This window comes from Phalacrocorax aristotelis, chromosome 1, assembly GCF_949628215.1.
Source record: "Phalacrocorax aristotelis chromosome 1, bGulAri2.1, whole genome shotgun sequence".
Taxonomy (NCBI): Eukaryota; Metazoa; Chordata; class Aves; order Suliformes; family Phalacrocoracidae; genus Phalacrocorax; species Phalacrocorax aristotelis.
Window position 1 is genome coordinate 156,662,171 of NC_134276.1, and position 17,133 is coordinate 156,679,303.

The following is a 17,133-nucleotide window of genomic DNA, read 5'->3' on the forward strand; positions in this document are numbered from 1 at the left end:
TGCATGAACAGGCACACATGTTTCAGCCATGTACAGCTACACCAGACTGATGCAGGGTACAAACAGGGAGCTATAGAGGTTGAAGTTTACAGCAGATATTGTAAACAGGATATGAATTCCAGTGCAAGTTCCTTTCAGGAAACCTAGTCGTTTTTGTCACATTTTTCCCCCAGTATTTTTTTACTTTGTTTTTAAACCTGCTTCTTTTTAAAAGATACCAATCTGTGTCATCTTTCCCCCACCCACTTAGCTACCACCCCTTATCAGAACTGCAATTTAAGATCCTAGAACAAACTGGAATGATTTAGGCTTATGTTATTTCCTGGCTGCTTATAAAGGTCAGAGTAGCTGGCTTCTTCTTGCATCTACATTTACAGTGATGGGAGCAAATGTTTTTGTAATGAATCCTCTTAAACTTGAAATACAAATCCAATCACATTCTGAAATGTCCATTCCCTCGAGATCATTTCATGTTTGCTGCTGCTTTTGATTCTCCATATTGTTCATGGTAATTCTTCTGCTGGTGCTGTGTAAACTAGTTTTCCTCTGCCACTCAGTTCTGTGCATAACATGCTGCTTTGTACACAGCTCATTATTTCCTAACATCTACCTCTAAATAGGGACAGTGCTGTTTCAAATAAGGCAGAAATGACTAAGCCCATCATACTACCGCCCAGGTAGCCTTAAGACAGCATGTCTTTGTGCAGATGACATTGCCGTTGACATCTGGCATGCCACACAGAAAGAGAGGATTCTTTGCCTAGTGGTTGAAATGTTCTCAATCAGTAAATGCTTAAATGTAGCTGGAAATTGGCAGAATATGAGGGGTCTCCTGTTAAGTAGGACATCTGCCTGTAGGATATTCCAAAAGAAGGTCCTAGGAAGGAAAATTATGAAGTGAGAAATTGTTTGTGTTAAAGCTAAAGTGTTCAAAAACCAAGTATTGTTATTAGATCTGAATTAGCTTCTCTGATGTTACATCAAACCTTACTAGCCTCCTTTTAGCAAAAAGCTGCGGCTGTTGCTTAACTTTCTGGAACGAGCCATGAATTCCATTGTTTTTCAGAGGCTGTGGTTTGATTCCCAGAACCAAAATGAATCTGATTCTTGAGCTGGCATATACCCTTAAAGCATTCCTAGATCAGGGCTCTGAAAAGAGAGGCTTTGGTTTCAAAACCTTTTCCACATTAATGGGTTCCTTATGGGTGATAATGGTGCAATTATGACAGATGAAGAACCAGACTGAGCAGTGGGCTACGCAGCAGTCGCCCTTTTCAGATTCATTGGAGAGGAGGAGTAGAGGCTGAGGGTGCTTAAATTTGGCCTCAGGAGGAAAACACGATCTCCTAACATGCCACATGGTAGCTGCTGTGTTAAGAAGGCTGTTTATGAGAGGACTCCTTCAACATCATCAAAATCCTGTGGAATCTTTCCACTCTGCTTAGATTTAAATGACATTCTGTTCCTGTCATGCTTATCTGCTTAGCGTTAACTACCTTGAAAAGGCCTTTGAGAACCGTTTGCAGAACCGTGTACCCCCCCTGCTTACTATTTTTGGTTGACAGTAACTTATGAGGCAGGTAAACAGCAGTGGTAACCAATACCACTTTAATCGACTGACTATTGAAATACTCAGCACGCACGTTACTGGTGGGCTGGTCTGTATAACTGCTGTTTCCTGTTCGTCATCACCTGTCCAGCAGTTGAATGCATTAATTAAATTTTGTCCTCAGTTCTACAAATACCTACATGCTTGTAGCTGAGCCTAGGTATGGTTCAATGACTGGCCATGAGTTCCATGCACTGCTGTGAAACAACAGATAAAAATTAGCTTCTCCTGAAAAGAAATAACTACCTGTACTATACAATGACATAACATTAAGGGTATCAGAGAGCTCAGGTTGGAAGGCACCAAGTGCCTTGGGCTATCCACCTTGATACACTGGGTTAATCAGCAGATTACAACTGGCACTCCATTTGTCATAATCTTTAATCTCTTACCCAGAAATGGTGCTTCATGTAAAGCAAGACTGATAAAAACGTGTTCATTTGCAAGAGAACCCAAAGCCAAAGCTAACATAAATTTTGTGCTCATTTACCCTCTGCCAAAAACTACAGGCTTCACAAAAGAGTTTGCTGATACCTTTATGGCAACAGTGTTGAAATGCCCAGCAGACTTGGCAGGCTAAGTTTTCAGCATTCTTAAGGCTGAAGATGTAGAAGTCTTGGACAGCTGTCTTCATCACTCCAGTCTGCATATGTGACCTCATCTTTGACGTGGCTGTTGGAATACTGTCAAAAAACATATCTTACCTCATTAGGTAGCAATCAGAACTATCTAAATGTGATCTGGATGATGCGTCCAGATGAAACAATAAGTGCTAGATGGAAAGTTTCTAAGCTATCCTTTGTGTAATATCCTTTTGAATGACTGATGCTCCTCCATCTGATGTAGTCTAATCAGTAGGTGTTTGTTTTGGTTTTCAGGAAGTGGTCTCCAAATGGTTGGTTTATCCCTTTTTTTTTTTTTTTTTGGTATCAGTCCTGTATTTAAAATTATTTTATGCTAGATGGGGGCAAAAACCTAAAGAACAGGTAGCCAAAAATCAAGCATTCATCAGATATGATGGCAAAAATTAACACCCGGGACTTATGCTGTGATTATATTAGGTTAGGAAATTTTTTTAATGTGCCTGGACCAAAGCTGCTAGTTCCTGTCTTGTAGAGATATTCAGGGCAGCAAGGCTTCAATATTCACGTGGAAGAAGCCCTTAAAGGCTGCTGAGCACATGGGCCTATATTTAAGAGGGCATCCCAAAGAGTACAGCCGCATCTCTCTCTTACCCAGCACATAAGGTTTCTTGCAGTTTCATAATGGAGTGCACATTTGCCATGCAGGTTCATGAAGCACAGGGCATCACCTGTGAAGAAAGTAACTAACACCTTCATTCAGAAAACAGGTCTTCCAGTTTTACTGCACAAGGGTGGAAGTAGCAATGAAGAAATTCTCCCTGGCTATGTTACATGTAATGTAATACAGTACCGACCCTTTTGCTCTTGCAGCAATTCACAATGAAGCAAGCAAAGACAGGTGACAAACTTTTCTTATGAAAATCTACACCCTTGGTCACCAGAATTCAATTAGACTAGAAAAGTACTATATTAGTACAATTATTAATTATTAAAGCCAAGGAAGGTCTTCCCTGGGAGTTTGGGAGTTTGGAGTGTTACCACTATCCTTAATTATCCATACACCAGGCTACACCTCATGAGATGAAAGACAAAAGCTGTCTTTACAGGAATTACTCTGGGCTTTTTGAGGAACAAATGGCAACAGCCTGGGCAGGAAAGTCCATTCATTCTGAAAGAATACACCTAAAACCAAGAACTTTAAAAAAAAAAGTATTTATCTCTTTTCTGGAGGCAGGCCAACCCAATGAAGAAAATCAAACTGTAAACTCCATGAACTTTGTATGATGCTGAGATTTGTTTATTTATGACAAAATGGAGAAAAAAGAGGCAGGAGCACCTATCTTGTAACATGAACTTTAAAGTGTAAAATAAATATAAAGCTATGAAGCAGTCAGGCTCAGGAATCCAAAACAAAGTTTGTTCAAAACGTGAGCAGAGGCACAGCTGTCACAATGCTGACTTAGCATTCTTCAGGTTTAAAGGAAAGTCAAGTCCATCAGTATTTCCACATCCAAGTAAATCGATACCTAGCCTTAGCTGCAGACACTGCACTCCTTCACAATCCTTCATCAGGGAATCAACCAGAATGTCAGTTGTCCTTGAACACACACAAAAAAAAACCCAAACCAAACAACACGTGAATAATTGCACAGTGATATCTTATTTCTGCCTTTCATACAGAAGCCAAATTGGAGTTATAAGTTGTCATAATTTCAGTTATGGTTTGGAAAAGTGATTCCCAAGCAGAGTTTGTGAACCACTAGTCATCCACAGCAATCCTCAGAGCCACCAATGCTCCGGCCTCCTGGCAGATAAAATCTGAAGGTTGACAATAGTTCATTGCTTTATCTTTTTAAATTGTTACTGACTTGGAATAATTTTTCTCTCAATTCTTTTTCAGAAAAACAAATTCTTTCTGCAGCCATTTAGGTATTACAATGAGCTTGGTTTCCAGCATGTACTTTAGGAAGTGTATATTTTTGTCCTCACTATGTAATTGGCTATTGCAAAGTGCCTACAGGAAATTTAGAAATAAGACAAGTTTTTCAAGGGTGACTAATGCTTTACCTGGAGAAAACAGGCTTTATTTTGCACTGTCAACATAATTTCTTTAAAAATTTTGGTGAACGTTTACATAGCATATTTCCAAAATGTTAATATGCTGACAGATCAGTAAATATAAAACTGAAATCAAATGAGAATTGGAGTTATTCACTCCATTTGTCAGGAAAGAGAATTTGCTCTCTGAATACTTGCCTTTTTCAAGTTAGAGGGCGTTGAGGTTATTTTCCAAAGATCTGCCGGCACATGAAGGAGGACATGTATTTCCATGTCTCCCAGCCTAACAGCGGCAGGAAGGATGGAACCATGCTACATTTACTTTATCGTAGCTCACCAAAACAAGGTTTCAGCTGTGGTTTTAAAGAAGCAGAAAACATGAATGGCCAGCAGCAGCAGCTGATGAGAACCAGAGAAAAGGGCAGCCCACTGTGAGACGGACAGAGGGCTACGTGCGTTTGCCTCCAGCGGGCTCCTATAAAATGGAGGCTGGGACAGACACCTGCGGGCTCCCGGCTGGCAGAAAGGCTTGTGCCATTTGTGAAAGCTGAGCACAAGGGAGACAAAATCCCAAATAGGGGCCATTGCAGTACACCATGAAAAAAAAGCCAGTCGTCTTTACCGCTGCCCTCATCCTAAGTTCAGTTCGTCACTACAATAATCTTGGTGTGCGAGAGAATATTTCCCCTGTACCCTCCCATTCTTGTTCCTGCTTGCTCAGTTTTTGGTGTCTTGCTGACAATGCTCAGCCTGGTTAAGTAGCACGACTCCACTATAAATCTCAGGTACAGCTCTGTTCTCAGCAAGTTAGACCAAATGGCAGCTAAAACTCTGGCAACTCCCTGCAGCCTGCCTGCAGGAGGACTCCGACTTTTCCTGCCTTTGGTGGATCAAAATCAGTGGGAGGCAATTATTGTTATTTTTAGCAGAAAGCAGAGTGCAGGAACCATAAACTGGCTGGACAGGTCTGAAATGTGGAAAATCTGAAATTATACAAAGGCTTGTTTTCAGTCCTCATTTATTGTTATAAAGCAGCAAAATCTGACTCTCTTCCTATCACTAAAGCTTTCTCACTGACTAGTCTGCCACATTTCTGTTGGCATCTCTCGCTACAGGTGACCTTGATCCAAGGTTTGTATCTGTGATTCAAGCAGTAATGAAGGAATGGAAATATTTCAAATATTGAATTAGTTTGGACCGAATGTGATTTTTGAGCACGTTTGGACAGTTTTCCTTTAAAAGAGCAATAAAGAAGCAAAAAAAAAAAAAGAAGAAAAAAAATCCCACCTTTTAAATTTAGCTTTCTGCACTAAGGTGATTAACTCTCTTCCATCCCACTCCCCCCAGTCACCCTGTGTTTTTACTCTAGTATTTGTATTACCACTTTGAGAATAAGTTCCTCCTGATTTTGCTTTGTGGAAAACTATGCGCCAGCTTTAAAGACTCTACAGTAAGTTTTTATTTATGAGTCATTTGTACCAAAACCAGACACTTTTGGAACTGAATGCTGCCAAGTCAGGACATCTAAGGAAAACAAAACTGAAAATTTAACATTAAATCTTTTTAAAGTTCCTTACAATGATCTGACAGCAGAAAAGCTCCTGCCTCTTGTCATATTTAGAATTTCATATTTTATCATATGTTTGCCTAATTGTATTGAAGCAGTCAGATGTGATAATTTCTATTTAGGTAGCGCGTCTGTGCTTTTGCACCAGTTTAAACATTATTATACTTGTTATTTTAAAACAGCTGATGCCAAGCAAATTTTTGGAGCAGTCACCCTTTGACCACACATACACAGGTAATGATGTGGGACAAAGGTTTTCTCATATTTTCTGCTCTACCCACACCTATTGGGGACCTTAAAGAACATTTATGATGCTGGCCTCAGTTGCTCTCTCTCTTTTTGTCTTGCCATGATGAGTATATGATCAGAGCAAGTGATGTCAAAAACCAAAAAGTTCCTCTCTGCAACACACTGTTACATAGTCCCACTTTTTCCTTGGGTCCTTCTTTCCCACATGCACAAATCTTCTAATCTTCTATGTAGACAAGAAAAGGAATGAACGCAATGGTCAGTAGAACTTTGTCAATCAGAAATGACTTCTAGCTTGCAATTCAATCCACCCTTTTGCAAGTACAAGTCTTTTTACTGCAAGGATGCTAGGGAAATTAATAAGCAGATGTTACAGATCTTATATTGATGGTGTTAGTAAAGACCAGAAAGACTTATGGCTTTTCAAATAGGAAAAACCATGTAACTTGATATTTCCTATATGCATGTTTTGAATATGAGACAAAGTATGGGTTCTCTTGATCATTCCGTTCCTCTTTGGTAATAAAATCCTTCTAGACTAAGTATGAATTAATCTAAAAAGCTACATATGTAGAACAAATAGGAGCCTCTTCACTCCTATTTTCTAATTCAGTGCAGGATTGGGATGAAAAAGAAAGCCAAAACACCTCACAGTATAACATAAAAAGAGCAAAATACATCATATCTTCTTTAAGGCTATCTTAGCAGCTTTACACAAATATTTCTGGCTGACCATAAAGATTTGTAATATTCCAAATGTGACCAAAATAATTGTTTTAAAGTTTCATACAAACCAATTATACCTCCTTCCAAGTACTTAGAAGTCTTTAAAAATCAGGAACAGAAAGCTAGTTTAAAAAATGTTCTTTCCAGATCTTTCTATTAAATCTTTCAAACGTTCACTTTGTCAGATAGATTGAACTCACTTGCTGAACACAAAATATCTACACAAACATAGATGAAGACTTTTGCATTTGTGGAATTTAAGCTACTGCCCCCCCCAACGCTCAAACGAAAGACGCAGAGTCATACTACCTGCCGTTTTACTAGATCGCTTGTTTGTTTGTTTGTGTGTTTTGTTTTCAGGGAAAAACGAACTTTTAGTATCTCTGTGGTTCCACCTAACCAATTAGAGAAAACCTGCTACCGTATGGGACGTACGTCACCACTTCTGTGGTTTTTTATTTGCTACTATCTTTTTTTTCTTATTAGGAATCCAAGTCACTAACCATGGAAAAATACAAGTTTACTGGAGGCTGCAACTGAGTTTTGACTCTGAGGAAATGCAGTTCTAACTCATTTCCTCAAGTGCCTGCCTATATATTCGGGGGTGGCCAAAATACACAATTTATACCATTTAGGCATTCTCCAGACATTAGAAGTGGGATACAATTTTCTTTAATCCTAGATTTGCCCATTCTTCCAGTTCACCAGCCAAAAAAACGTGTTTAGAGGATGTGTTATAGGTGCCTGTGGCAACCGGGTATGTTTATCAGGGCATCTGTTGTTGCACCTTTTTACTGCTCTGTCAGAAAACTATTTCCTTTTATTACAATTGGAGTTTTCAGTTTTCTTTCAAGAAACCCCTCCAATATCCAGAGTCTTTCGGTGTGTGCTATTAGTGCCAAAAAATAAAGTTTTACCAGACCTCTTCCCAACATCTAATTTATATGCACCACTGCCTATTTTTTATTAGGTGTTATTTGGTATCTTTTCCACACTATCCTTCCCCACACAAGAAGAATGAGTCAACCCCTTTCTCTAAGTCTCTGCTGCTTATACGTATTAAAATTTCAAGCCAATCTGGGATTTGCAACCATTATCCGTTTTTTCCCATAAACATGCAAGCTGTAAATTGTCAGTTTTAAAGCTACCTGTGCAACAGAACAATTTGAGCCTCCTCTGCAAGTGTACTGCCATTTGTGTTTCAATTTTGCAGTTATGCTCTGTATTTCCTTAGGGAGCTTCCCATTTCATTATCTTTCCTGGACAACGGTGCAGGGCAGCCATTACTTTCACGGTTTTTGCACATGGTGTTCTGATGTTTTTAAGCTGAGGGGGGCTCAACAGAAAATGTTGAGGCAGAAATGGCCAGAGGAAGCCCTACCGTGGGCTGCTGTGCAGGTCCTGCATCCTACCTGCTCTGGTGTGTTGTGGTGCCAGGCTGGGTGCTACCGGGGGCACTGTCCCCACTCAGCACAAAGGGGAAATGGGCCAGCAAAGATTTTACTGAAAGCTGTAAAGTTCCTGTGGGGCTGGACCTTACTGGGAGGAGAGGGATGATTGAGGAGGCCAATCACCGCCTTGAAGCTCTTTGAGAAAACCCTCAGATCTGATTTTCTAACTTGACTTCAGACTTTCCTCCCCACTACCATCATGCTTGGGTGCTTGTCTCTGGACCTGATCCTGAATTGTAAACTCAGCCTTACCTCAGACCTGTCTCATCACTACAGACTTGCCTGGTGATCTGGACTCTTGGTCAAACTTGGCTCCTGTCACTTGGACCCTCTCTGCTCACCTCGCCCGAGGTCTGTGGGACTGTGCCCATGCTGGCCAGCTCTGTGCCCTGCTCTTGCCTTGCCACCAGCCTCAGCTCCCGCCTCGCCCCCCCTCAGGGGAAGAGAACCTGCCCTTGCTGCTCCCTGACAAAAACTTCCCCTCTGATATAAACGCAAGGAGACTGAAACTTCTCAAAAATACTATTTTGTAAAAATACTAAAAAAAGGAACTGATTTTTTCTTCCTGACTTTCTCAAGAAGACATTTTAAATAAAACTTTTCAGAAACAAATCATCCCAAGAAGGGCACCTGGTCTGGAATATTTTGCCCCAATGGCTGAAATGTGGCAGGTCTAAAAATCTGCTCTAAGTGGCTCTGAAATTTTTATAAATACTTCTGTGCCATTTTGCAAGAAATGGACGTGGAGAATGAGGAGAAGCACGGGAAGCGGGGACTCGGCAAGTCACCGAGGCATCATGAAGGAGCTAGAGGAAGCAAAGGGAGCAGAAGATCAGTCTTTCCTCTCTGGGAGCTCCAGTGACTCCAAGGAAAGAAACACGAGCTAAAAATTGACTCAAGCTTCTGCTTCACCATCACAGTGTAAGAAAGCATGCAGGAATTTCAAGTGGCATCTTGACCAGTTGCACTCAGAGCTGACATACTTTTGGGAAATATGGATGAACATCTGGTTTAGACACTCAAATATTACTCCTCCTATTGCCATGGGATTGTTTATGCAAATGAATGTCATGCAGAAAGGGCTTAGAAGGAATGAAAAATATGACAGCCTGTAAGTTAAGACACTAAATTGGATAGTAGAGTGAAAGGGACTCTTAAGTCACATTCCTTAATTTTTGCTTTTCTTTAATCTCAGTGACTGATGTAACTATGGGGAAAAGAAAGTCTTTGTTAATGATTTAATCCTTTGCCTTTCACTGAAAAAGCCTGTGCATATAACATAGAAAAATCATAGGGCAACACTGAGAAATACTAGCACTGGTGTTTCTTATATTTGCAGTTCACATGTAACTATGTTATCTTGGCAGTAAAATGGAGCTGATAGAGCTTAGAGCTGCTGCAACTTTCCCCTCCCCACGTACCAGAGAACCAAAAACTGGAGACATCCCTCCTGAAAAATTAAACATTTTCAAAAATACTTACTTTTTTGTGTTCTGTTCACCAAATTCTTTTTTGTTTGTTTTCTGTGGTTTTTTTTTCCTTTCTTCCTTCCTTCTTTCATATGCAGCACAGACCATTTACAAAGAGAATTACAGGTGGCTTCCTGAGAGTAATGATCCAAGAGAAGAGGAAAGGGACAGCAGCCTTAGGATGTTTTCTATTTACAAATCCTAACCAAGAGGTTTCTGTTCCCTCTCATGCAACTTTACAAAACTGTCTTGAAAACAACAACCAAGCCACAAAATTATTCAGCTACTACTTTTCCAACATTAGTATGAAATAATTCCGATATTGCACGCCCTAGTGTTTTGGGGTTTGAGTGTTTTTTTCACTTGTGTTTTGTTAAAGAATGGTTTTTGTAAGGCTGACCTAATGTATTTGTGACTTCCCTCTGGGACTCCTGAATGGAAGTGCTAGGGAGGAGAAAAGCTTTTATGTGGCTTTCCCTTCCCCATTTCTTTGCTGATCTAGAACCATCTGATCTTGGCTTGTGCCAAAAGGCAAAGAGACCAGAGCTGTAACTGTGGTGTAATGGTTGCAGTGATTTTACAGGAGGTTTCATCACAATGTTCCCCCCTCTTCCCAAATCTTGAGAAACAGAAAACAATAAACCAAAGAAAAAACACTTCAGAGCAAGGTGAGGAGAAGCCAGGAATTAAGGAACTTGGTTGAAATTAGGATGGTAATGTGCATTGCTATCGCTTCATGACTTAATGAACTTCAACAACAAGCCCAAATATTTTTAAAGGCCTTTGGAACAGCAGAAAAGAGAACTTCTGATCTCTGAAAACACCGAAGAGGTTTTACTGTTCTTTTTCAAATTACCAGCTGCTATGGTTAAAAACAAATCCTGCCATCATCTATTTTGTTAATTCTTTGGTTTTTCAAAAAAACAAGTGTAACTTGTAGACCAAAACCTTGTGTAGGTCACTAAGGTTGCATAAAATACTGTGTAAATGCTGTCATAAAACCAAACAAAGCAAAATTATTCTGCCGTAAATAACATGTGGTTACCATTTGTTTACAATTTAGTCCAGCTATCAAAACAAGCTAAACATTCTGATAAATTGTTCACGGTCATTTTGTAAAGGACACAGATTAAGGGAGGTATATCCAATATCTGCTTTTCTAGTGTCAGCCAGTGCTGCTGCACCTCAGCTCCCTCTGCCTGGGCAATACGTAAGCTACCAGAGCGCTCTGGGGTCAGGCTACGTAGGGTGATTGTATACGCTGCTCACTGCATTTTCCACTGACGAACCGGTTCCACTGAAGCCATCCTAATATTTTAAAAGCAAAGAAAGAAATGCAGTGAATTCCCTCTTTGTTTCATTTCATTATTTATGAAAGAAAGGGTTTATAAAGAAGAGTGGGATTTGGGGTTGACAACACATCATTTTCTTAGTACACAAATGACTTAAGATCAGCAATTGTAATTTGTCTGGAGGATAAACACGGAAATATTTTGCACTAAAGAGCTGTTGGAAATGATGTGCAGAGGGGGAATGTCTGGTTGCCTGTGGAGGCTGAAGGGAGGCTTGCTTCAAAGCCAAGTTTCAAATATCATCTGTTTTCACTATAACACTATGTAACAAAACAAGCCTCAGTAAAATTTTCATTTAAGTGGGAGAGAATTTAATTGTTTTGCCTTTTTTCACTGTCATCTCTTCACTAATTCAGAAAGATGTTTGAAGGAATTTTGTTTGCTTGGGTCTTGGACATAAATAAAGAATGTGCGCTGCTCAGGAACAGATGAAGTGTTGCAAATTGGAACTAAAAATGTAAACATGTTGGGAAGTTAGGAGCGTGCATGTGAGAATGTGTATGTGTGGATGCATTTTTTTTGTGGAGTGGAAGAGCTTATATAATAAAAACTTTCAAAATCTAAGGGTAAAGGCTCTGTCCATAATCAAGGTAACCATCAACGAACACTTTTTTCTTCCCGGTTCACTGTGTTTTCATATGTAGGCTAGAGAAAAAGAGATCAAGCAGAACTATTAAGTGAAGACTGGCACTGAAGTTAATCTGCTATGCAAACCTAAAATCAGAAATGCTGTCTATCTTCTAGCTAAGTACGAAGTGCATGTGTTACTGGAGATAGGACACAAACTGCATCGGTGCACAATTGCTTGTAACTGACACACATGAAACCTGGAAGGGATGAGCAAAATGACTGCTGATCCTAAGTTTCTCTCTTATAGCACTCTTGGCAGGTGATTCCTGTGTGATAAGGAGTCTCGTACAATAAGGATGCACACTGAAAAACGGCCAAAGTGTGGCATTCGAAGTTGCATGGCTAGTACCTGAACTGATTGCGTGACATTAATAGTGGCTGTAGCTTGATTTTGTGCTCAGTGTGTGAATAACAGGGTAGTTAAGGTGCCCAAGAGGGATGTACTAAAAGCTAACAGAACAATACCACAACCCCTTTTAAAAAAAGAGAAAGGAAGCCCTTGTGGGGGAAGGTGGGGCTCGTGGCTCCTGAAGTCAGGTTATTGGGTCAGCAGAGCCCCATTGTATATAGTCTGGCAAACCTCCTTACTGACAGCACGTCCATTACTTATCACACTGCCCTAGTGAAGGCATCTGATGCAAGAATCCAGCGTCAAATACTTGGGCAAGATTGAGCAATTCAGTCCCCGGGAGAGGTGAGATTAGCAACACACCGTGCAGCAGCCAGCTGGGGCCTGACGATGGGTAGCTGTACTTTGTGCTGCTGGTGGCTGAGGCTCATTGTTAATGCCTGGAAATCCTGTGGAGGGCAACAGTGTGTAATGGAGCAAAGGGATGATGCCCAGGAGAGACAGGTCCGGGAAAAAACAGCTAGTGCAATGTGTGCTGATATGTATGATGATATAGACACAATAACTGAAATGGAAAAAAACGTCCAGAACAGGAGAAAGACAAGTTTGGTTACGCAACCCACTCTGTTTACACGGCAAAAAGAAAAGTTTGCACTCCCACCTGATTTTCTGAGGACTGCCTTACACAACACTAGCACAGCGTGGCCCACTTGTGAGCACAATATAATCCCCGAAGAGAACTGTCCTATTGTTCCTGTCCTCTCTGCCAAAGCTTCAGTCACCACAAAAGCATGGTATCTCTCTTCATCCAAGCTGGTCACATTTTGAAATGTTTTCTGGTAACTGTACACTTACAGCAAGAAGTTCGGGGAAATGAACAAAATTTGATTTCCTAGGGAGCTCGAGCATGTGTCTGACTGGCTTTGATTTCTAAGACGCAAGCTCTACAAGTACATTTCCTATACCAGGGCTACAGCCCATGGCCTTATGCTCGCAAAAATCTGTTGGGAGATAATGGAAATGCTGCTTAGTGAACCTCAGGTTCTAGCTGCTGGGCAGACTGGTCACCACTGGTTATAATCTCACTGGCAATGTATCAGTGTTCTGCTGATTGACCCATTGCCTGAATAAAGAGAATCCAGAATTGAGTTAGGGCGGTAACCAGAGAGGTCTAAAGGCTTCTGGCTGATGAAAGGGCCTAACCTGAGAGGAAAAGCATAAATGGGTACTTTATAACAACTCTTGCTGATATTGACCACTTGGGATCTAAGGAGCCTTCAGCCAGGATGCAGCCTTTCTTCAGCTCAAATACTATTACAGTATCTCTCTCTTGCCCAGTAACTTACCTTCATTGAACCCATAGGGACCCTGATCTTTGAAATGTCTTCCTCTCTCCTCTACCAAAACACGACTGAAAACTAGCCAATACATTCTGAAAGTTGAGGAAAACTAAGGACAGACACATGTACAAAGTGATGGTGTTTTCATAGCAGGCTGAAACACTTTCCACAATTACAATGTTATGCAGAAGCTATCAGAGTCATCCTATAAATGGAAGACCTCAAAAGAGAGACTTGCATGGTTTTAAACTATGGTAATAGGTCAACTCAACGAAGTTTGAAAGATGCCAGAAGGCTGGAAGAACAATAACAAAGCCTAGTGTTTACAAAGAAGAGGAGGCAGACATAAAAGCCAAGTCAGAGGTGAAGAGAAGTTACAGTAAGAAAAATACTAATAATAACCCCCCCACGATACTTTAAATGTATTCAGCTGCTTTGAAATTATCTACTCGATACATGCTTTTGTGCAGGCAGGCAAGCTTTTGACATCAGTTCCCTAAACCACACCAAACACATGATAAAGCATTACGAACCATTTTTCACCTAATCCATTATTACAAAAATACTGGCTGCCGCCTACTTCACCCTTTGCTTCTGATGATGCCCAGGCAAACAAGACAATGTTGTTCAAGGTTTCTTGGAAAAAATCTCCATTGTTATTATTTGGCAGTTCCCTAAAAGCACTGCACTGAGGAAAAAGCCAATGATGAAACAACTGAGAAAACGATGCTCCTCGTTTTCTCTGTTCATCCCACTCCCTACTTCTACTCTGCTTTAAAAGTAGGTAAACTGGATCGAGAAGATCAAAGGATCATCTCCGCATGCAAAAGTATTCCTTTTCAAAGAGTGTCGGGAGGTGCTATAGAGAAATCAACACCGTAAGATGTTCATTGTGAACAGTTTAGCTCTCACTGGGGAAGGATTCCCCATGCCCCTGAAAAACAGTGTGAACTGTGCTACAAGAAATCACACAAGGATTATGGAATCTGTTGGGAGCATGGAGTCAGCTGAACACTAGCGAGCATTTGTCTGAAAGCAAAAAGGATAATCGCAGTTCTTAGGTGAGTTGTAATTTAAAATGGGCCTTACAAGTTTTTTCCACTGTCCAATTCTTCACAGCAGGATAATTCAAGTGTGCTCAAGTTCTCACTACTGCAAGCGACATAAAGGGTAAGGTTCATTGAACAGTTGATGGTAATCACCTATAAAAAAACCTGCTCATATAAACATAAAAAATTACTCCCAGATCCCCTTCTTCTGACCCGTCCTTTTCAGCACTCAGATGCGTGCTCTTTCCAGTAACATATTGGTCCCAAGCCTAGCATCCACATTACTAGAAGTTCTGATTCCACAGACCAGGACAGAAAGTGATAATGAAGCACAAAAAAGGATTTCTTGTACAGAGGGAACAGCACGTCCTCACATGGATTACACAGCTTTCAGGTACAAGCTCATATCCTAGAACACAGAAAAGCTTGATAAGCAAGAAGTGTATTACCTAAATCAGAGAATACTATTACTTACCATTTCATTCCTTCTGGCAGAGGGTACCAGCTATGAAGTCTGATGCAAAAAAAAATCCACTGTCTGCAAAGTGAATGTTTGTTCAGAATTCTCCTTTCTACCCATTTACCTGAAAATGGGAAACAGGCTGAATGAGAAAATAAATCCACTTGTTTAAGGTCAAGACACTGGCTTAAACAAGTTTAAAAAAACCGAACCAAATAAAACTGGGTGTTCCATGCTACATCCATCCTCACCCAACCACCTGCATTTTAATTTAGAGCCATTTAAACTTGTTTCCTCAAAATGAGTAAAAGTATGTGGAGACACATCCTATGCTAAGCTTCTTTCTGTCACTCATTTTCTGTACGGCATGGGCTACATTATTTTAATTTTCTGCTTAGTTTCCCTCCTAATGACCTAGCCCATGGAACTCCCTTACAGCAGTACTGCATTAGCGAAGTTAGACAGTCAAACACAAGGCAGGAATATCCAGAGCTCCCTGAATTAATGCAAATGTTTTTGGAAGCACTAACAAACTTGTGATTTAGCACTGAACATCAACCTCTGCTCACAGCTGGAGTAAAATCTTGGTGGTGGGAGAAGGGAGTGCCGGAGCACTGCAGTACTCCTCACACCTTCCATTAAAGTACTGATTTTTACCAGAGACAGAACTCTAACACGAAGCAGCCACAGGCCCGAGCTAACGTGGCAGCTCCCATCTTGCCTGTAAAGTGGTCTGAATGGAGGCACCGCCATGTGAAGTTTCAGAATAACGCCTTGGGGTCTCGTGCAGGCAGTTGACCTGCATTCATCTCAGGCTGCCAAATTTTCTGAAGAGTAAGAAAATACACGTTCTGTTTTGCAGATAAATCCAGTGCAATGCTGTAACCGTGTATCAGCTTTTCAGAGATAAAACTGGATTCCCAGAAAGCTTAAGACCATGATGAACTTCAGTTTCTTGCTATGCAACATTGTGGAAAACAAAATTGACCTGATCACAGACAACTCAGAGTGCTGATCTTAGTGATATTCTCTTTTTCCAAGTACAGGCTATAACTTCTTATGACTTTTTTTCACAGAATGTCAAACTATACACTTAGTCACTGCTGTAATTAACACACACTGGAAAGAAAAACAAGACAGAGGAAGAGACCGGCTTGGAAAAAGAACCATCAATTTTCTTTTCAAATGTAGCTGAACAGGAGAGTTGAGAAGGAACAAATTAATGATTAAGAGTGCTAAATGAGGACTTCAGTATAAAGTTATTATCATGTCCAGATGTTGTTTTTCCCTTTGACAGTTGTTTGAGGTTTCACTTACATAAATACAGATATGCGTCTAGTCTTACGGCACCGACGTGCATTTAAAATGCCTGTAATAACTTTGAGAAACAGACCTTTATACATTCTGCACACCAGATCACCTGCAAAATGAGGAAGATAGATAGTGATGGGGTAAAAAGTTTGCTTAAACATCGAGTACATAATCTACTAATAGTACATATTTAATATTAACAGATGCATTCAACAGTTATTCCAGCAACAAGCTGAAGCAGTTGTCATGCTTACGAATTGTAATATTGCCCCAGATGATGATTTTAAATCCATGTAAAATTTGGGCTTATTAGATGCGTGTGAGTGACACACCTCAATGCATACTGCATCTTTTAAAAGGTCACTGCTGGTGGAAGCTTTTTAAAAGTAGAAGTAACTTAGAAACGGACTTCTTCCCTTGAAAGTACTACGTATATCTGATTACTGTGCAGCCAAGTTGAAATAGTCCCTCCATCTTCTATGCCAAAACAGATGGCAAATAATGAGCAAGTTGGAATATTCTCTGCTTATAGTATTTAGCTTGCGGTTACGGACTTTCCAACTTTCTGGGTTAGCACCATCTCACCAGAAAACCGTTGTAGATCACGGAGGACTAGCACAGCTGACATAACTCAGTCTCAAACCAACCTTCCCATTCTTAATAGCTTCTTGTGTCAGCATGTGTCCTAAGCTGAAACATCTCAGATTGAACTTGGCTACAACCGAAGAGTACAGGGATGTGTTTAGCAGATGAGACTGGCAGGAATAGTGGAGCTTAATGCGGTCAGAGGTTCCAAAGGCAGTGGAAGCATTATGGCTGCTGATGCACTGAAGGTAGAAGGGGAAGGTTTTCTCTTTTTCTCCCTGGTTCCTCACAGTTCAAACACTTGGATTTTTACTGCGCAGCGTGCTGCCACTCAAGTGGGAGAG